The sequence below is a fragment of the Heterodontus francisci genome, chromosome 5, assembly GCF_036365525.1.
Source record: "Heterodontus francisci isolate sHetFra1 chromosome 5, sHetFra1.hap1, whole genome shotgun sequence".
Classification (NCBI taxonomy): domain Eukaryota; kingdom Metazoa; phylum Chordata; class Chondrichthyes; order Heterodontiformes; family Heterodontidae; genus Heterodontus; species Heterodontus francisci.
This window is the reverse complement of record NC_090375.1, coordinates 50,659,361-50,681,952: the sequence shown is the minus strand read 5'-3', so window position 1 is coordinate 50,681,952 and position 22,592 is coordinate 50,659,361.

Below are 22,592 nucleotides of genomic sequence, written 5' to 3'. Positions count from 1 at the left end.
AAAGCTATTCTATAAAGATATGAAGAGAAAAAGATTAGTGAAGACAAATGTCGGTCCCTTATAATCAGAAATGGGGAAATTATAATAGGAACAAAGAAATGGCAGAACAACTAAACACATACTTTGGTTCTGTCCTCACAAAGGAGGACACAAATAACCTCCCAGAAATGTTAGGGAACCAAGGGTCTAATGAGAGGCAAGAACTGAAGGAAATCAGTATTAGTAAGAAAATAGTGCTAGGGAAATTAATTGGGTTAAAGGCTGACAAATCCCCAGGGCCTGATAATCTACATACCAGAGCACAAAAGGAAGTGATCCTGGAAATAGTGGATGCATTGGTGGTCATCTTCCAAAATTCTATAGATTCTGAAGCAGTTCCTATAGATTGGAGGGTGGCAAATGTCACCCCACTATTTAAAAAAGGAGGGAGAGAAAAAACAGGGAATTACAGACCAGTTAGCCTTACATCAGTAGAGGGGAAAATGCTAGAGTATATTATAAAGGATGTGATAGCAGAATACCTGGAAAGCAAAAACGGGATTGGACAAAGTCAACATGGGTTTACAAAAGGGAAATCATGCATAACAAATCTACTGAAGTTTTTTGAGGATGTAACTAGTAGAATAGATAAGGCAGAACCAGTTGATTTTCAGAAGGCTTTTGATAAGGTCCCACATAAGAGGTTAGTGTGCAGAATTAAAGTACATGGGATTGGGGGTAATATACTGGCATGGATTGAGAATTGGTTGACAGACGGGAAACAGAGAGTAGGAATAAATGGATCTTTTTCCAGGTGGCAGGCAGTGACTAGTGGGGTACCGCAGGGATCAGTGCTTGAGCCCCAGCTATTCACAATATATATTAATGACTTGGGTGAAGGAACTAAATGTAACATTTCCAAGTTTGCAGATGACAGAAAGCTTGGGGGGTGGGGGTGGGGTGGGGGGTGGCGGGGAAATGTGAGCTGTGAGGAGGATGCAAAGAGTCTCCAATGTGATTTGGACAAGTTGGGTGAGTGGGCAAATGCATGGCAGATGCAGTATAATGTGGATAAATGTGAGGTTATCCACTTCAGTTGTAAAAACAGAAAGGCAGATTATTATCTGAATGGTGATAGATTGGGAAAGGGGGAGGTGCAACAAGACCTGGGTGTCCTTGTACACCAGTCGCTGAAAGCAAGCATTCATGTGCAGCAAGCAATTAGGAAGGTGAATGGTATGTTGGCCTTCATTGCAAGAGGATTTGAGTACAGGAGCAAGGATATCTTACTGGGCCTTGGTGAGACCACATCTGGAGTATTATGTGCAGTTTTGGTCTCCTTATCTGAGGAAGAATGTTCTTGCCATGGAGGGAGTGCAAAGAAGATTTACTAGGCTGATTCCTGGGATGGCAGGATTGACATATGAGGAGAGATTGGGTCGACTGGGCCTCTATTCACTAGAGTTTAGAAGAATGAGAGGGGATTTCATAGAAACTTATAAAATTCTAACAGGACTAGGCAGGCTAGATGCAGGGAGGATGTTTCTGATGGCTGGAGAGTCCAGAACCAGGAGTCACAGGCTCAGGATACAGGGTATGCCATTTAGAACCGAGATGAGAAATTTCTTTACTCAGAGGCTGGTGAACCTGTGGAATTCTCTACCACAGAAGGCAGTGGAGGCCAAATCATTAAATATATTCAAGAATGAGATAGATATATTTCTTAATGCCAAAGGGATATAGGGAGAAAGCGGGAACAGGGTACCGAATTAGACGATCAGGGATGATCTTTTTTGACTGGCGGAGCTGGCCCGAAGGGCCGAATGGCCTACTCCTGCTCCTATTTTCTGTTTCTATGTTTCTATGGTGCCATTAAATGATCACCAATTATCGTAAAAACCCATCTGGTTCACTAATGTCCTTTAGGGAAGGAAATCACCTGGTCTACATGTGACTCCAGACCTACAGCAATGTGGTTGACTCTTAACTGCCCTCTGAAATGGCCTAGCAAGCCACTCAATTATCAAGGGCAATTAGGATGGGCAATAAATGCTGGCCTTGCCAGCGATTCTCACCTCCCATGAAAGAATAAGAAAATGTGCAGGGAGGATATGATTTTCATATCATATACCAGAAATGAATGTGGGTCAATGACACACATTATTAGAGAGACTGCCACATAATCCTCCAAATCATATTCTACTCAATTGCCCAGAGTAAAACGACACCCGCTGAAGCACCTGGCCTGAGAGCATATGGCAGAGTTGTTACCTTGTCAGTCCCAGGTGACCTACACTCATCAATAAATCATGCACAAGCCATTTTTCATTTATGTATTTTCTTTTTAAATATTTATTGGCTGATTGATGAGACTTAAGACAGAATAAGGGACCAGTGTTCACTGTCCAAATGCAACTCATTTAAAGGGACAGGTTTAATGTAGGAACCAAAGAACAGGAAAATATTATTCAGCTCAAGCAGGCCCTGCCCTTTTTCATAAACCAGCCCAGTTACCCACATTGTCATCATATCCCTCTATCTGTTCACCGTCCAGAAATACATCTAATTGTCCATTATATCCAATGACAGTGTGTTTCAGTAGCCATTCCTAGTAACTTATTCCAAATTATTATTGCTCTGGCTTAAAAATTTGTGCCTGATTCCCTTCTTACTTTTTCATTTTTAGATATGACCCCAAGTATTTGAAGCTTTCACTTTCGGATTCAATTGCCTGGAATATTTTGCCACTTTCGACTTTCTTGGAAACTTTAATGCAGTCACCTCAAAGTTTCCTGTTTTCCAGAGGGAAAAAAAAGGACAATTTTCTTTACCTTTCTTCATAAGCTATATTCCAGAATCATCTTTGATGCTCCTTCTGTATAGAACCATAGAAAAGTTACAGCACAGAGAAAACCATTCAGCCCATTGTGTCCGTGCTGGCTGAAAAAACCCAGTCTAATCCGACCTTCCACCACCTGCTCCGTAGCCTCGCAGGTTACAGCACTTCAGGCGCAGGTCCAGGTACCTTTTTGAATGTGTTGAGGGTTTCTGCCTCTACCAATGATCTGGGCAGTGAATTCCAGACACCCATCACCCTCTGGGTGAAAAGGATTTTCCTCATGTCCCCTCTAATCCAGCTACCTTATGTCCTTCCCTCCTGGTAATTGATCTCTCCACTAGGGGAAACAGGTCCTTCCTGTCTATCTAGACCCATCATAATTTTGTACACCTCAATTAAGTCACCCTTCAGCCTCCTCTGTTCTAAGGAAAACATAGGAACATAGGAGCAGGAGTAGGCCATTCAGCCCATCGAACCTGCCCCACCATTCAATATGATCATGGGCTGATCATCCACTTCAATGCCTTTTTCCCACATGATCCCCATATCCATTTAAATCATTTGTATTTAGAAATCTGTCAGTCTCTGCTTTAAACATACTCAATGACTGAGCTTCCACAGCTCTCTGGGTCAGAGAATTCCAAAGATTCACAACCCTCTCAGTAAAGAAATTTCTCCTCATCTCTGTCGTAAGTGGCTTCCCATTTATTTTGAAATTGTGTCCCTTGGTTCTAGACTCACAACCAGGGGAAACATCTTAGCTGCATCTACCTAGCTTATCCCTGTAAGTATTTTGTAGGTTTCAATGAGATGACCTCTCATTCTTTGAAAAGCTAGAGCATACAGGCCCAGTTTCCATAATCTCTCTTCATAGGACAGTCCAGCCATCCCGGGAACAAGTCTGGTGAACCTTGGTTACACTCCCTCTATGGCAATAATATCCTTCCTAAGGTAAGGGGACCAAAACTGCACACAGTACTCCAGGGGGGGTCTAACCAAGGTTCTATACAATTGAAGCAAGACTTCACTACTCCTGTACTCAAATTCCTTTTGCGATAAAGGCTAACATACCATTAGCTTTCTTAATTGCTTGCTGCACCAGCGTGTTGGCTTTCAGTGATTTATTGAGAAGGACACCCAGATCTCTTTACACATCTACACTTTCTAATCTCTTACCATTTAAGAAATACTCTGCACATCTATTTCTCCTACCAAAGTGGATAACCTTACATTTTTCCACATTATATTCCATCTGCCACGTTCATGCCCACTCAAAGCAACCCTAGCCTATCCAATCTTTCCTCATTCTGGAGTCTACAGCTATCCTCTTCACTATCAACTACACGGCTAAGTGTTGTGTCAGCTGTAAATTTCCCAACCATGCCTCCCATAATTAAGTCCAAATCATTAATATATATCACAAACAGCAAGGGATCCAACACTGAGCCCTGTGGAACGCCACTGGAAACCGCTTTCTATTTGCAAAAACATCCATTGACCGTTACCCTTTGTTTTCTGTCATTGAACCAATTTTGGATCCAACTCACCACATTCCCCTGTATCCCATGGGCTTTTACTTTTCTGACTAGTCTTCCATGTAGGACCATGCCTTACTAAAATCCATGTAGACAACATCCACTGCACCACCCTCATCAATCCTCCTGGTTACTTCCTCAAAAAATTCAATTAAGTTAGCAAGATACCACCTTCCCTTAACAAATCCATGCTGACTATCCCTGATTAATCCATGCCTTTCTAAGTGGCAATTTATCCTATCTCTCAGAACTGATTCTAATAATTTGTCCACCACCGAGGTCAGACTGACTGGCCTATAATTATTTGGCTTATCCCTCGCACCTTTTTAAACAATGGTACAACATTCGCAGACCTCCTCTAGTACCTCGCTTGTATCTAGTGCAGATTTGAAAATGATCCTCAGAGCATCCGCTAATTCCTTTCTGGTTTCCTTTAACAGCCTGGGATACAATCCATCTGGACCTTGTGATTTATCCTCTTTCAAGGATGTCAGATCCTCTAGTGCATCCTCTCTCATTAAGCTTATCATATCTAATATTTCATACTCTTCCTCTTTAACTACAATGTCTGCATCATCCCTCTCCTTTGTGAAGACAAAGACAAAGTGCTCATTAAGAACCCTGCCCACATCTTCTGTATCCACGCATACGTTACCTTGTTCATCTCTGATAGGCCCTACTCTTCCTTAGTTATCCTCTTGCTCTTAATGTACTGATAAAACATCTTTGAAAATTCCTTCATTTTACCTGCCAATATTTTTTCATGTCCTCTCTTTGCTTTCCTAATTTCCTTTTTTACTTCGCCCCTGCACTTTCTATACTTCTCAAGCCTTTCTAAAATATTAAGTTTTTTGTGACAGTCATAAGCTTTCTTTTTCTGCTTTATCTTTATTGATTTAGAGATACAGCACTGAAACAGGCCCTTCAGCCCACTGAGTCTGTGCTGACCATCCAATACCATTTATAATAATCCTACATTAGTCCCATATTCCTACCACATCCCCACCTTCCCTCAATTGCCCTACCACCTACCTATCCTAGAGGCAATTTGCAATGGCCAATTTACCTATCAACCTGCAAGCCTTTGGCTGTGGGAGGAAACCATAGCACCTGGCAGAAACCCACACAGTCACAGGGAGAACTTGCAAACTCCACACAGGCAGTACCCAGAATCGAACCCCGATCGCTGGAGCTGGGAGGCTGTGGTTCTGAAAAACTGCGCCATTCTGTATGCTTACCCTGTATCTTACCCTGTATGCTTCTAGATAATCAGGGGGCTCTAGATTTGGCAGTACCACCCATTTTCTTTGTGGAGACATGATGTCTACACTGTGCCCGTATAATCTTGCTTTTGAATGCCTCCCACTGGTTTGCCACTGATTTTCCTTCAAGTAGCTGTGTCCAGTCTACCTTCGCCAGATCACCTCTCAGCTTTATAAACTTTCCTTCCCCCAATTTAAAATTTTTACTCCTATCCTATCTTTGACCTTTTCCATAATAATACTAAATCTAAATATATTACGGCCACTATCTCCAAAATGGTCACCCACTGCTACTTCATCCACTTGCCCAGCTTCATTTCCTAAAAATAAATCTAGAATTGCACCCCCTCTCGTTGAGCTTGTTATGTGCTGGCTAAAAAAGTTCTCTTGCATGCAGTTCAAGAATTTTGTGCCCTCTGTGCCCTTCACACTGTTAGGGCTGAATTTTACTGGTGACACCCCAATTATAATATGTTAAATGATACTTACCTCTGCAGATTATGCAGCTCGCCGCCTCTCCATTGACATCCCTGGATTTTTCGCTGAATAGACGGACGTCACGCGCCATCCCATTCATGATTTGAAAACCTGGTGGGTCCTCAGAGGCAGAATGTTTTGTGGCAGAAGGTAAGTTTCTTTTCAGGGGTCTCACTCTGCATTCTTAAAGGGAGGAGGGAGGGGTGGGGGGATTACAGGGATCTAATTCTGTATTCTTACAGGGAGGAGGGAGGGGGATAATCAGGGATCTCACTTTGCATACTAGAAGGCAGGAGGGATATTCAAGGGTCTCACTCTGCAGATTGGAAGGGAGGAGGGAGGGGATCTGGGCTTATTGGAGGGAAAGCTCTGCAGGCATGAAGGGAGGTACTGTGTACCCTCTCTCCGTAAACAGTGTATGCTCTGTGCCTATTCGTGTTTGTGAAGGAGCAATGGCACTCTAGTCACCCTGTGTGTGGGGAGGGTGCCAGAATGGGTAGGAGCATTAAGGTTATATGGATGGTGGGGGCAATCGATTCAGCTGGTAGGATCTTGATGTGATCATGCTGTGCCACTCAGTGTTGGCCAAGATGGGCAATGCCATGGCATGCCACATGGTTGATCCATGAAAGCAGCTGATGTACCTGTCAACACCAATCCCTGCCCTGTTAGGAACCTTCGAATACATGAAGGGTTCAACTTTATTTATCTCATGGAAATAGGTGTGGCTTATCCTACATTGTGTGATCCTCTGCTCCTGAGGATCCATGTGCACCAGAGGCAAAATCACCAGGCAGGTGTGATCCACGTAGAGGTCCCCGGTCTTGAGCAGCAGACCCCAAGGGGAGCTCGCCATTACGATTGCTGTGCCATTGGATGTCAGAGCAGCAGTGTCAGAGGCGATTGCGCATGCGGAGAGGGCGGCGACACGTCTCTGTGCCCTGCTCAAAGATGACCTGCAACCCATAGGTTTCGGTGGACATCCTATGCTTTTGGTTCTCATAGTGGCAGTGGTTCTCAAGCTGGACACCTATGCAGCTTTTCAGGGGCCCACCAGAGACCTTTGTGGGGTCACAGAGTCAGTAGTGCACTGCTGCATCAGGGAGGTCACTGATGCCCCGCACCGGAGGGCTAGTGAGTATGTGCTAGTGAATATGCCCACTTCAGGACAGACTCTCACAGCCAGATCCAGAGTGCCATCGGTTTCGGCACCATTGCCAGAGAACCATAGGTTGTAATATTCATAGACTGCACTCATGTGGCCATCAGGCCTCCCGCTAGGCTACCACCTGTAGACATCACCATTAAAGGAATCCTCTCAATTTAGGTGAAGCTGGTACGTGATAACCGCAAACGCTTCATGCAAACCTGTAACTGCTTCTCAGGCTGCTGTCATGACACCTGGGACCTGTGCCAGTCCCAGCTGACACCACTGCTCATTGAACTGGCTCAGATGGAGGGGTGGCTTCTTGGAGATAAGGGCTATCCCTTGCAGACATGGCTCCCGACACCAGTGAGAGACCCCAGCACTGCTGAAGGGTAGAGATACCACACCAACCACTGAGCTACAAGTGCCACCATTGAGCAGGAGATCAGCATGCTGGAAGAGCACCTCCAATGCCTGGATGGATAGGGGGGGTGATGCCCTGTACTATGGGCCAAAAATGCCAGATCCTTTCTTTGTTGCTCTGCACAACTACGCACCCAATAGGGTGATGAGGCATGATGAGGAGAGACATCAACAGGATTCCTCCTCGGACTATGAGGACGCTGAGGATCTACAACATGAAAGACGCATGGGAGGGCAGATGGCACCCAGGCTCTGCACACAGGACTAACAGTGAGCTAGGGACGTACGGCAGTGGCTTATTGGACAAAGGCTGTCTGCTCCATAGGAAATGACATGAGCTCTGCAAGCCACTCATCACCCTCGCTCACCTGCTGTGCACCAGTCCACATCTGCAGCATCCCTGTGTAAACTATTATAGGCAGCATCTGACTGTCACTGCATCCATGGAGACAGTCATGAGTAATGGTGGCATGACAATGATGTTATTGCATACATTGGCTCCCCTGAAGGGCCAACGGTGCAAAGGGATGTGACATTGGTGCTACATGCTGGCACACATCATTCACACAGAGAAAAGGAAACACATGTTGGTGAGGAACATTCAGTGAAAGACGTATTTACATTGCTGTGACACCCGTACATTCCCATTTGTGTCGGTGTGTTCTCTGTAAACCTCTGTAATACCTTTTATGATATATTTAAGTGTCACGTCCTGGAATGTGCAAAATTAAGATTATTCACCCAAGTGCAGCATGCCTACAAGAAGGAACGTTACACTTGAGTGGGAGAAGAGGATCGCAACTTCACAGGACACTGGGACACAGCAGGGTAAGTATGTGGCGGCAAAGAGGAAAGTGCTGGGGTCACTCAGCAGGTCAGGCAGCATCTGTGGAGAGAGAAGCAGAGTTAACTTTCAGGTCTGTGAACTTGAACAAGTTAATTCTGCTTCTCTCTCCACAGATGCTGCCTGACCTGCTGGATTTCTGCAGCACTTTCTGCTTTGCTGTAAGATTGACAGCAGCCTCACCCTTCAGCAGTCAGGTAAGTATTCTTTGACAGCTGTCAGGAAGCAGGTGCTGGAGCGCTTAAAATAGGGCCCAGCACCTGCTGCACAGTTGTCAAAAGGTTTCTCACAGCGCCGAATGTCCTGGCTCTCCCCACGTAATGCAGGGAGGGCCGCTCGGCGCTGTGATCCTAATAAGCCCCCGCGCATAATATCGCGGGGGCTTGGCGGCAGCCGCTGAATGTGGGCACCCCGCTGAGTTTAAAGGGTGCTGCTGTGCAGCGCGGCGCCTGAATAAAATTCAGCTCTTTGTATCCCAGTTTATATTAGGGTAGTTAAAATCCCTAACAATTATTGCCCTATTATTTCTGCACTCAGAAATTTACCTACATAGTTTTTCTTCTACCTCCATCTCACTATTTGAGGGTCTATAGTACACTCCTAGTAGTGTGGTTGCCCTTTTTTATTTCTGTGCTCAATCCATATTGCCTCATTGGATGATTCATTTAGCATATTAGCCCTCTTCACAGCTGTAATTGATTCTTTAACCAATAATGCCACACCCCCTCCTTTTTTATCCCCCTTCCTATCCTGCCAGAAAACTCTATATTCAGGGATGTCAAGCTGCCATTTTTGCCACTTTTTAAGCTAAGTTTCTGTTATAGCAATGATATCATGCTGCCATGTGTCTATTTGTGCTCTCAGCTCATTGGCTTTATTTGTTATACTCCTTGCATTTAAATAAATACTTATTAACACTGTCAAATTCCTGTGCTGTACCTTTACTTCTTCTGTCTTTCAGAGTCACTTACTAATTTTCTGCCTCCTGTTCCCTGCTTTGAATTTTTCCTACCTGAAACTGCCCTCAGGTTCCCATCCCCCTAGTTTAAACCATCCCCAACCACCAGCAAACCTTCCTGCAGGATATTCGTCCCGGTCCTGTTCAGGTGTAGACCGTCCAGCTTATACAGGTCCCAATGCCCCAGAAATCTGAAGCCCTCCCTCCTGCACCATCTCTCCAGCCATGCATTCATCTGGTGTATTCCTCTATTTCTATATTCACTAGCACTTGGCTTGCTTATCTCTTACCTGACTCCCTAAACTCAGCCTGCAGGACCTGATCCCTATTTCTTCCTATATCATTGGTACCAATGTGGCCCACGATCTCTAGCTGTGCACCCGCACCCTCCAGAATGCTCTGTAACCGCTCAGTGATATCCATGACCCTTGCACCAGGGAGGCAACATACCATCGTGGAATCACATCTGAGACCACAGAAACGCCTGTCTGTTCCACTAATTAGAGAATCCCCTACCAATATTGCTCTCCTGTCTTTTCTCCTCCTTCCCTGCACACCTGAGCCACTCATAGTGCTCTGGTCATGACTCTCGCTGCACTCTCCAGAGGAAAGATCTCTCCCATCAGTACTCAGAACTGAATACCGGATGGAAAATGGGATGCCCTCCGGAGACTCCTCTACTACCTGCCTTGTCCTTCTTGTCTGCCTGGCAGCCACCTAGTCCCACTTTGCCTGCGCTCTCAGTCTGTGGGGTGGCCACCTCCTGAAACATGCTATCCATGTATCTCTCATCCTCATGAATGCACCTCAGTGACACCAGCTGCTCCTCGAGTTCCAAGATTCGGTGCTCGAGTTTTTGCATTTGGTGGCACTTCCTGCACATGTAGTTGTCCAGGACATGGGTAGGACCCTGGAGTCCCCACTTGGCACAGGATGTGCATTCGATGAGTGTGAGCAGCCCTGCCATGCCTCAAATTATTTCTTTATTGCATTAAAATTGGAAGTTAAATAAACACAATAAAACGGTTATAAACAATCAAATGAGTAACCACATACTGACTACTGGTATTTTACCTTTGGCTTAGTAGACAGACTTAAATGTTAGTCAAAAAATAAAGATCAGCAAAAAAAATAAAATAGGAAAATAAGAAATACCACCAGATACTCACTAACTAGGTCCCTGTGCCTCGCTGCACCCTCTCCCCTCTCGCCCTGTTTGTAGCTCCAAAGCGAAGAAATTTTGCTGTGACGCATCTTCCCATAGTGTCCAGTTTTTCCACAATTAAAACACACAGCCTTACTTAAATAAAAACAAGAAACGCTGGAAATACTCAGCAGGTCTGGCAGCATCTGTGGAGAGAGAAGCAGTGTTAAAGTTTCAGGTCAATGACCCTTCATCAGATGAAGTTCTGATGAAGGGTCACTGACCTGAAACGTTAACTGCTTCGCTTACCACAGATGCTGCCAGACCTACTGAGTATTCCAGCATTTCTTGTTTTTATTTCAGATTTCCAGCATCTGTAGTATTTTTCTTTTATACACAGCTTTACTTGCTGGGCACTGCTCTCGCCTGTGGGTCTTCTTGGCTCCTTGTTGGCAAGGTTTTCCTATTTCATGCACCTTCTCGCCTATATGTTTTTTCTGTTTCTCAAAGTGTTTCCCTGGCTTTGGCTTAACCAGCTGTATGGGCATTGGACTCCTTCTCATCCACTGCTTGTCTTCCGCTCATAGAGTGTTCCTATTCTGTTTTCAAACTTCAGCCTTTTCCAGTGTAAGGTCTTCCTTGGATTGAAACAGTTCTGAAAGGAGTCATTAGCTTTGCTCATGACTATTCTGTCTCTGATTAGTTTTGCCTATAAATTGCCATATTCACTTCCTTCTGCCAATCTATACAGATCATTCATATAGGAGTCTACAGATTTGCCGATCATCTGCTCCTGCTTATTAAATTTGGCTCTTTCCATGAATTTATGGTACAGAAATTAAAATATTTATCAAAGGCTTCGAGTACCTCTTCGAATTTTTCGGTAGCCTTGTTCATCCCTTGTCGAATAATTACATCGTCTGCAATCGCACTAGACCTACTGAATATAAGAGGCTGTTCACTTGTTCCACTTCAGATTTTGCATGGAGTTGCGAAGCAATTCTAAACCTTCGGAATCTTTTGTTTCATGATAGCCAATTTTCAATCTGATTGTGTCTCTCTTGATTCTGGAAACGCTAAGGCATTCCCAATTTTGGATCCATATTGCTTTCTAAATAGACTTTCTAGGACTTTCTACCTGGACCCCTCCCCCTGGCCTCTTACCCGCTCTTGATCTCTTCATTGAAAACTGTCGGCGAGACATTGGTCGTCTCAATTTCTCTGCCCCCCTCACTCACTCTAACCTGTCCCCCTCTGAACTTGAGGCACTCCGTTCTCTCAGGTCTAACCCCGACATGGTCATCAAACCTGCAGACAAGGGTGGTGCTGTTGTTGTATGGCGTACCGACCTCTACCTTGCAGAAGCTCAACGCCAACTCACAGACACCTCTTCCTACCTCCCTCTGGACCATGACCCCACCACTGAACATCAAGCCACTGTCCAAAGGACTGTCACTGACCTCATCTCCTCTCGAGATCTTCCCTCTACGGCTTCCAACCTTATAGTCCCACAACCCTGGACAGCCCGCTTCTACCTCCTTCCCAAAATCCACAAACGGGACTGTCCCGGCAGACCCATTGTGTCAGCCTGCTCCTGCCCCACTGAACTTATTTCTTCCTATCTAGACTCTATCTTTTCTCCGTTGGTCCAGTCTCTTCCCACCTACATCCATGACTCTTCTGACGCCCTACGTCATTTTGACAATTTCCAGTTTCCTGGTCCCAACCGCCTCCTCTTCACTATGGACGTCCAATCGCTCTACACCTCCATCCCCCACCAGGATGGTTTGAGGGCTCTCCGCTTCTTCCTGGAACAGAGGCCCAACCAGTCCCTATCCACCACCACCTTCTTCCGCCTGGCTGAACTTGTTCTCACATTGAACAACTTCTCCTTCAACTCCACGCACTTCCTTCAAGTAAAAGGTGTCGCTATGGGTACCCGCATGGGTCCTAGTTATGCCTGTCTTATTGTGGGATATGTCGAGCATTCTTTGTTCCAGTCCTACTCAGGCCCCCTCCCCCAACTCTTTTTCTGGTACATTGATGACTGTATCGGTGCCGTTTCCTGCTCTCGCCCCGAACTAGAAAACTTTATCAACTTTGCTTCCAATTTCCACCCTTCTCTCACCTTTTCATGGTCCATCTCTGACACTTCCCTTCCCTTCCTCGACTTCTCTGTCTCCATCTCTGGGGATAGGTTGTCTACCAACATCCATTATAAGCCCACCGACTCCCACAGCTACCTCGACTACACTTCTTCACACCCTACCTCCTGTAAGGACTCCATTCCATTCTCCCAGTTTCTCCGTCTCCGACGCATCTGCTCTGATGATGCTACCTTCCATGACGGTGCTTCTGATATGACCTCCTTTTTCCTCAACCAAGGATTTCCCCCCACTGTAGTTGACAGGGCCCTCAACCGTGTCTGACCCATTCCCCGCACCTCTACCCTTACCCCTTCCCCTCCCTCCAAGAACCGTGACAGGGTTCCCCTTGTCCTCACTTTTCATCCCACCAGCCTCCATATCCAAAGGATCATCCTCCGCCATTTTCGCCACCTCCAGCGTGATGCCACTACCAGTCGCATCTTCCCCTCCCTTCCCTTGTCAGCATTCCGAAGGGATCGTTCCCTCCGCGACACCCTGGTCCACTCCTCCATTACCCCCACCACCTCGTCCCCGTCCCAGGGCACCTTCCCCTGCAATTGCAGGAGGTGTAATACCTGCCCATTTACCTCCTCTCCCCTCACTATCCCAGGCCCCAAACACTCCTTTCAGGTGAAGCAGCGATTTACTTGTATTTCTTTCAATGTAGTATACTGTATTCGCTGCTTACAGTGTGGTCTCCTCTACATTGGGGAGACCAAGCGCAGACTGGGTGACCGCTTTGCGGAACATCTCCGCTCAGTCCGCAAGCAGGACCCTGAGCTTCCGGTTGCTTGCCATTTCAACACTCCCCCCTGCTCTCATACTCACATCTCTGTCCTGGGATTGCTGCAGTGTTCCAGTGAACATCAACGCAAGCTCGAGGAACAGCATCTCATCTACCGATTAGGCACACTACAGCCTGCCGGACTGACCATTGAGTTCAATAATTTCAGAGCATGACAGCCCCACCATTTTACTTTCATTTTTAGTCATTTTTTCTTCCCTTTTCTTTTACATTCTTTTTTACATTTTTTACAATCTTTTTTTGCATTTATTTCATTTCATCTTAGTTTGTTCAGTTTGCTTACCCACTGTTTTTTTCAGGTTTTTTTTCAGGTTTGCACTTGCTGCTGTTCAATATTCAGTGTATTTACACCTAATCTGTACTAATGCTTTGTCTTTCAACACACAATTAACATATTGTTTGCCTTTGCTCCGTGACCTTTTGGTCAGCTATGTGGCCTGGTCCAATCTGCACCTTCTCCTTTGTTATCTCTTGCCCCACCCCCACCTCACTTGCTTATAATCTGTGACTTTTCTAATATTTGTCAGTTCCGAAGAAGGGTCACTGACCCGAAACGTTAACTCTGCTTCTCTTTCCACAGATGCTGCCAGACCTGCTGAGTGATTCCAGCATTTCTTGTTTTTGTTTCAGATTTCCAGCATCCGCAGTATTTTGCTTTTATTTTAGACTTTCTAGGATGTTCCCCTTCTTTAAGTAATTCTGCTTGTTGGTTTTTTCAGGCTTGGTTGCTTTAATGGAGGTCCCCAGCTGTTTTCAAGAGTTCCTCACTGTTTTACTAGGCATCTTTAAGGGTTTTTCCCCTATCTTTAATAAATTCACATTCTTTTTTCCAGGCTTGGTTGCCTTAATGTAAGTCCCCAGCTGTTTTTGAGAGTGTCGTGCTGTTTTTATTGGCTTAGATTTTAGATTAGAGATACAGGCCCTTCGGCCCACCGAGTCTGTGCCAAACATCAACCACCCATTTATACTAATCCTACATTCCTACCAAACATCCCCACCTATCCCTATATTTCCCTACCACCTACCTATACTAGTGACAATTTATAATGGCCAATTTACCTATCAACCTGCAAGTCTTTTGTGGGAGGAAACTGGAGCACCCGGAGAAAACCCACGCAGACACAGGGAGAACTTGCAAACTCCACACAGGCAGTACCCGGAATCGAACCCGGGTCCCTGGAGCTGTGAGGCTGCGGTGCTAACCACTGCGCCACTGTGCCGCTTAATTTGAGGGTTTTCCCCTTTCTCTAATAAATTCACTTGTATTTTACAGGCTTGGTTGCCTTAATGGAGGTGTCCCTGCTGTTTTAATAGGCTTTTCTAGGGTTTTCTTCTTTCTTTGAGAAATGCAGTTTGTTTCTTTTCGGGCTTGCTGCGTTGTTGGAGGTGTCCCTTCTGTTTTTGGGAGTTTCCTGTACTTCTCAGGAGTTCCCATGCTTTTTTGGGGCTTCCCACTCCACCCTTATGTTCAGCCTGAGTGAAGGATTGGGATTTTCCCCGCTTTTTTTTTTACTTTGAGCACAATGCCTTTAGAAAAGTACTGCAAGCTTTTCAAAGGTTGTTAACATGATCCCCAACTGTCGTAATTGTGACCCACCCAATCGCTGGCTTCTACTTGCAGGCCACCACACTTCTGTTCAGATGCAGCCTGTATTTCTGTGCTCTGACTCACCCTAGCTACATAGCTCTCCACGGCCTCTTCTGCCGATAAGTAGTTTTTTTACTGTACCGGGCCAGTATTTATCTTTAAACGTCTCTGTTGTTCACCTGGTGTTTCTTCCAAAGATAAGTAGATCTTCAAATTCTCCTGGTCACTTTCACCGCTGTTTTACCATTGTTTTACTGTTGCCACCATATTGGGTTTGTTGGGTTGTAGGGCATTCTAGAGAAAGTCTTAGACCCCAGTAAAGGTTAACTAACAACTCTTTATTATTTACAGTTACTATATACACTCTCCGCAAGCCACCTAATCTAGCATCCTTCATGCTGCTATACCTTCTTCTTCCCAAGCCTATCTCATGTGACAGTTACATCATTGTTCACATAGTGGGAGAGGTCTCTCTCACTGTCTTTTGTATTAACCCTTTACATCCTTATACTAGACAAATCTACACAAATTGAGAATATATTCTACATATCCTCTATTCGGCGGGGAAGTAAATTCCTTCTCATCTTACTTGTGAGAAATAATTTCAAAAAATATTTTTTGATACCTTTTAGGTTCTCTTTTTCTTTTCTTTTGGGCCTCCTTATCTCGAGAGACAATGGATACGCGCCTGGAGGTGGTCAGTGGTTTGTGAAGCAGCGCCTGGAGTGGCTATAAAGGCCAATTCTGGAGTGACAGGCTCTTCCACAGGTGCTGCAGAGAAATTTGTTTGTTGGGGCTGTTGCACAGTTGGCTCTCCCCTTGCGCCTCTGTCTTTTTTCCTGCCAACTACTAAGTCTCTTCGACTCGCCACAATTTAGCCCTGTCTTTATGGCTGCCCGCCAGCTCTGGCGAATGCTGGCAACTGACTCCCACGACTTGTGATCAATGTCACAGGATTTCATGTCGCGTTTGCAGACGTCTTTATAACGGAGACATGGACGGCCGGTGGGTCTGATACCAGTGGCGAGCTCGCTGTACAATGTGTCTTTGGGGATCCTGCCATCTTCCATGCGGCTCACATGGCCAAGCCATCTCAAGCGCCGCTGACTCAGTAGTGTGTATAAGCTGGGGATGTTGGCCGCTTCAAGGACTTCTGTGTTGGAGATATAGTCCTGCCACCTGATGCCAAGTATTCTCCGAAGGCAGCGAAGATGGAATGAATTGAGACGTCGCTCTTGGCTGGCATACGTTGTCCAGGCCTCGCTGCCGTAGAGCAAGGTACTGAGGACACAGGCCTGATACACTCGGACTTTTGTGTTCCGTGTCAGTGCGCCATTTTCCCACACTCTCTTGGCCAGTCTGAACATAGCAGTGGAAGCCTTACCCATGCGCTTGTTGATTTCTGCATCTAGAGACAGGTTACTGGTGATAGTTGAGCCTAGGTAGGTGAACTCTTGAACCACTTCCAGAGCGTGGTCGCCAATATTGATGGATGGAGCATTTCTGACATCCTGCCCCATGATGTTCGTTTTCTTGAGGCTGATGGTTAGGCCAAATTCATTGCAGGCAGACGCAAACCTGTCGATGAGACTCTGCAGGCATTCTTCAGTGTGAGATGTTAAAGCAGCATCGTCAGCAAAGAGGAGTTCTCTGATGAGGACTTTCCGTACTTTGGACTTCGCTCTTAGACGGGCAAGGTTGAACAACCTGCCCCCTGATCTTGTGTGGAGGAAAATTCCTTCTTCAGAGGATTTGAACGCATGTGAAAGCAGCAGGGAGAAGAAAATCCCAAAAAGTGTGGGTGCGAGAACACAGCCCTGTTTCACACCACTCAGGATAGGAAAGGGCTCTGATGAGGAGCCACCATGTTGAATTGTGCCTTTCATATTGTCATGGAATGAGGTGATGATACTTAGTAGCTTTGGTGGACATCCGATCTTTTCTAGTAGTCTGAAGAGACCACGTCTGCTGACGAGGTCAAAGGCTTTGGTGAGATCAATGAAAGCAATGTAGAGGGGCATCTGTTGTTCACGGCATTTCTCCTGTATCTGACGAAGGGAGAACAGCATGTCAATAGTCGATCTCTCTGCACGAAAGCCACACTGTGCCTCAGGGTAGACGCGCTCGGCCAGCTTCTGGAGCCTGTTCAGAGCGACTCGAGCAAAGACTTTCCCCACTATGCTGAGCAGGGAGATTCCACGGTAGTTGTTGCAGTCACCGCGGTCACCTTTGTTTTTATAGAGGGTGATGATGTTGGCATCGCGCATGTCCTGGGGTACTGCTCCCTCGTCCCAGCACAGGCATAGCAGTTCATGTAGTGCTGAGAGTATAGCAGGCTTGGCACTCTTGATTATTTCAGGGGTAATGCTGTCCTTCCCAGGGGCTTTTCCGCTGGCTAGGGAATCAATGGCATCACTGAGTTCCGATTTGGTTGGCTGTATGTCCAGCTCATCCATGACTGGTAGAGGCTGGGCTGCATTGAGGGCAGTCTCAGTGACAGCATTCTCCCTGGAGTACAGTTCTAGGTAGTGCTCAACCCAGCGGTCCATCTGTTTGCGTTGGTCAGTGATTATGTCCCCCGATTTAGATTTGAGGGGGGTGATCTTCTTGATGGTTGGCCCAAGAGCTCTCTTCATGCCATCATACATTCCTCTGATGTTTCCGGTGTCTGAGGCCAGCTGAATATGACTGCATAGGTGTTGCCAGTAGTCGTTTGCGCAACGCCTAGCTGTTCTTTGTGCAGTACTTCTGGCTGCTTTAAGTGCTGCGGATGTTAAATCGCTGGGGGCTTTCTTGTAGTTCAAAAGTGCAATGCGCTTAGCGGCTATGACAGGTTCCAACTCTTCATTATGAGATTGAAACCAGTCTGCATTTCTCTTCGCACTTTTGCCGTAGGTGGTCAAAGCTGACTCATAGATGGCGTCTCTGATGTGGGCCCACTTGGTCTCAGCATCCCCTGTGGGAGTGTTTTGAAGGGCTGTTACAAGTGAATTTAGAAATTTTTGTAACAGCTGTGGGTGAGAAATTCTGCTCGTGTTGATGCGCGGGTGGCCCTTCTGCTTGGAATGATGAAACTTCTTTGGTCTGAGTCTAACCTTGCTGCACACCAGGGAGTGGTCGGTGTCGCAGTCCGCACTGTGGAAGCTGCGTGTGATTTGAACACTGTTTAAGGCGGCTCGCCTTGTGACAATGAGGTCTAGCTGGTGCCAACGACGTGATCTTGGGTGCCTCCATGAAACCTGGTGACAGGGTTTAGTGTGAAAGAACGAGTTGGTGATGCAGAGGTTATGATAGGTACACAACTCAAGCAGTCTCTGCCCGTTCTCATTCATCCTTCCAACGCCATAGCGCCCAAGGCAGGAGGGCCATGAGTCATGGTCGGCCCCAACCCTGGCATTAAAGTCCCCCAGCAGGAATAGGTGTTCGGTGTTGGGGATGCTGCTAATGATGTTATGGAGTTGTTCATAGAACTGGTCTTTAGCTTCAGGTGCGGAACAGAGTGTTGGAGCATAGATGCTGAGTAGGTGTACTGGACCAGAGGTGGTGAGCAGTCGGATGGACAGTATGCGTTCCGAGCCATTTGAGGGAGGCTCTATCATGCTGAGCAAGGAGTTTCTGATGGCGAAGCCCACTCCATGCTGTCTTGGTTCTTCAGGATCCCTGCCCTGCCAGAAGAAGGTGTAGTCTTGCTCTGCTAGAGAGCCACTCGCGGGGAGGCGAGTCTCCTGAAGTGCTGCAATGTCCACATTGAGTCTACTGAGCTCGTTGTTAATGATGGCGGTCTTCCGAGAATCGTTGATTTGTGTAAGGTCTTCCGACAGGCCAGGACACATAGTTCTGACGTTCCAGCTTGCAAAGCGAAGGGCTGGTACCTTCTTTCCTTTTTTCATGTTGTTTGGTGCGGTGTATCAGTCCACCTTTCGGGCAATGACCCTGAGCTCCAAGCACCCATTGAAGCAGGCAGATTGTGGCGGGACAGAACCTTATTGACCGGGGGCTGCCCGGTTTGAGGCGGGCGGTAGCTGTCCAGTGAGGTGCAATGACCTCTCCCACCGACAAAGGCAACCCGTGGCGCCCAGTTTCTACGCCAATTTATCTGGACTTATAACCCGTAACTGCTGCCTTCCGTGTTGTTTCAGTCGCTGTGAGGCAACTATGGAGTGACCTCTCCATGGCGCATGCCTGGGCAAATTTATGGAGGTTGAGAGTTGCCCAGTCGTCAAAGCCCCCCTCTCGGCCTTTCTGGTGGGGTCCAAAGGAGTGCAGGACACGACGTTTGGCACCAGTATGGCTGCAGGAACTGCCGGAAACATGCCAAAGGTGACACATGACCGCCTACGGGGTTCCGCTCCGGATTTTCTGTTAGGGTTTACTCCCTTAGCCTTGGTCTCTCCCGAGACGCCCACAAGGCAGTGGGGTTGTTGGGGCCCCTACACAGGTGTAGGATGGTGCCGGTGGGAGGAGGGGATGCAAGGGGGAGGGGTAGAGGGAGGGGGTGGGGGGGGGTGCAGGGGAAGGGGGTGCGGGGTGAAGATGGTGCGAGGGGGGGGCGGGCTGGGACGGGGTTGTGAGGGGGTGAGCTGAGAGGGTGGAGCAGGGAAGGGGACGGGGGTGGGGGGGGGTGGAAGGGGGGTAAAGGGGGGGGGAGGGGGGGTGGAATCTGGTGCAGGTAATAAGCCATTTCCTCAGTGCCCACCATCGACGTCCGGAAAGCTCATCCACGTCCTTCGGGAGGTGAAGCATCATTTGGCAGACTTAGAGGTGATTACATTTGTTAAGGGTTTTTTTTTGCAGTGGTTTAAATAAAGGCATGCAGCATTGCCAACAGTGCGCTGCAGATGCTCTCCGAGCCATCTCCCGCGGGCGCTTTGAAGTTGCGTCCGGGGGTGCCGTTCGTGGATGTTTTGGGTGTTCGGGGCACCTTTTCACAGGACTTCTCTCGGGTCCCGCAGCTCCTTCTTCACCTCAATGGACTTACCGCATGCCGTGGCTGCAGACACTCTGGACTGTGAAGACAGCAGGATCGGAGATTAAAGTATCGGCAGCTGTTCTCGTCAGTTTCATCCGGATCAATTTCATTGAGAAAACAAAGAGCAGGTGTGGCTGGGGGAGGGCAGTGGGCCCAGGTAACATACACTAAACTAACTGTTAACTTTTAGATAGGGCTAAAATGAACTGATTTAAAGAGCCAGGGGAATTTAAACAGTTTAAGAGGGCAGATTGGGGGAGAAAACGTTAGGGATGGGAGCAGATGGCCATGGATAGAGTTGAACAGCAAGGGAGCTTCCTAGGGAGCTTCCAGCCCAGGAGCCATCTTGAAAGCACAAGTACCTTTTAGGTACACATATAGATACCCAATGGAATGCACTGGCTGTCCTGATGACACATTGGTAAATGCACTGGCTGTTATGAAACTGCAATAGACTGATCAGGAAGATCCCGTGTTTGACCCACAATTTGTGCTAAATTATCTAATTTCAGCCCCCACACTACAATTGCTCTCAGCAATAGAAAGGGAAAAAGTTTAGCTATGGTTTTAGCACCTAATGCTGAATTGACTTGAAGTGAGGACAAGATTGGTTATGATGCCTCGGTGACATAAATGAAATATTTTTGAGTTTGTTAAGCGATTGATTGGATTCTTTATTGCTGGCCTCAGCATAAGCCTGGAATTAAAGTCAGTTACTGCTAGCTATTTCTGCAAGCTGGATAGAGTTACAGTCCAGCAAAATTCACAACTCAAGGCAAGTCTAAGACTGGTGCAGCTCTTCAAGTTCTTGTCATGTGTGATTTGGTCATTCACATTTTACCCAGAGGGGGAAAACAGTCTATCAAGTAATTCAGAATATCTGGCACAGAACAGTGATTCAAGCCATTCCATTCAATTTCAAAAATCTTAAGTGGTTGGCATTACTGGCGCAGCGGATTTGACTTGGGTGAAGAAGAGGGTTGGGCCTATCTGGGTCCTGGGTGGAGTGTTTGCTGAGGGAAGGGAAGGACCAATGATCCTTTGTAGTCCTTTCGATGGACAATTCTGCAGCATCCAATTCTAGACATATGGTAGGCAGCATGGTTCAGCTCAGAGTCAGTCAGCAAGGGGACTTAGCATTGTTGTTGCATTTTGAACCTAAAATCCTCTGACTAAGAACTGAGAGTGCTCCCATCGAGCCAAGGCTGATAGCTAGTAAACAATACACACCTCCACTCGGGATTGTCTTAATCTCCTGACTACTATGTCACTTTTAAGTTACAGAGTATCATGACTACAATCAGGAAATATTCACAGAATGTAGCTCCCAGCAGTAAGAAGGCCTGAGATGTTTGGGTGAGGCTGGCCATGTCAGCTGCCACTGTGGAATAGGTTTGAATCATTCTTTTTCCTTTTGTACTAATTAACAAACTGACCATCAATAGCAACACCAGTTAAATGTAGAATTTCTAACCAGGCGAAGAGATATACAGTGAAGCATCACAATCATTTGAACCATGCGTTCACCCCAATGGGTTATGTGTAACAAAAAAAGCATCAGATCAAAATGATAAGGTTCTCCCGGTCAGTTTTATGAGGATGCAGAATTCATTCATTTCCATCTATGTAATTAAAAAGAAAATGAACAATCTGATATTTAAAGGGAAACCTTGCTCAGTTGAATTACTGCATAACTCTGAACATGTATCATTCTAGCCATGAATTAAGACTACTGCCCGACGTGTATGGGAAGTCAATCAGAGTTACTGCTATTATTACTATTCGATAGCTCCTGATAGACAGTAGGATATGCGGGTGAGGATGCTGCTGGGCTCAGCTGTGACATCTTGGTGGTTGACACTCATCGTCTAGCCTTATATACAAGGAATGGCCTTTCAGAGTCAGACGTAAAACATGGCTGGCACTCTAGGAACTGTGTCCCAGTAAGACAGCAGGAAGATAAACAATATTTGCTGGTTGAGGGCAGCCTGGATGCAGCCATTTACAATGTCTTCCAATTTGTGAAGTCAGGGGAAGGAATCTTCCATGATGTTATTTATATTGTTGGTGGAAAGGAAATGAGAGAAATGGTACACAAGGTGTCTGTTCTCAGGAATCTCAGTACAGTTTTATCCAGTTGGGGAATTTTAGCAGTCAGGTCAAGCCTCTGACCTTTTCCAAAGATTCCGTCAATTCCTAGAGTGACAGTACTGATTAAACAGGTAAACAGATAGCTCTTTCAAAGAGCGGGTACAGCAAAATGGACTGAATGGCCAACTTTTGTGCTGTTAGATTCTATAATTCTATAAAGTAGCTTTTTCTCAATAGAAAAAGCAACAACTTACATTTCTATAGCACATTGCATCCAACAAAATGTACCATGGTGTTTTACTGAATAAGTAGTGGATTGCTGACCAGCAAGTTAATCAAAGTGACCAAAAGAAGAGGTAAGTTTTGACAAGGCTTTTTGAATGA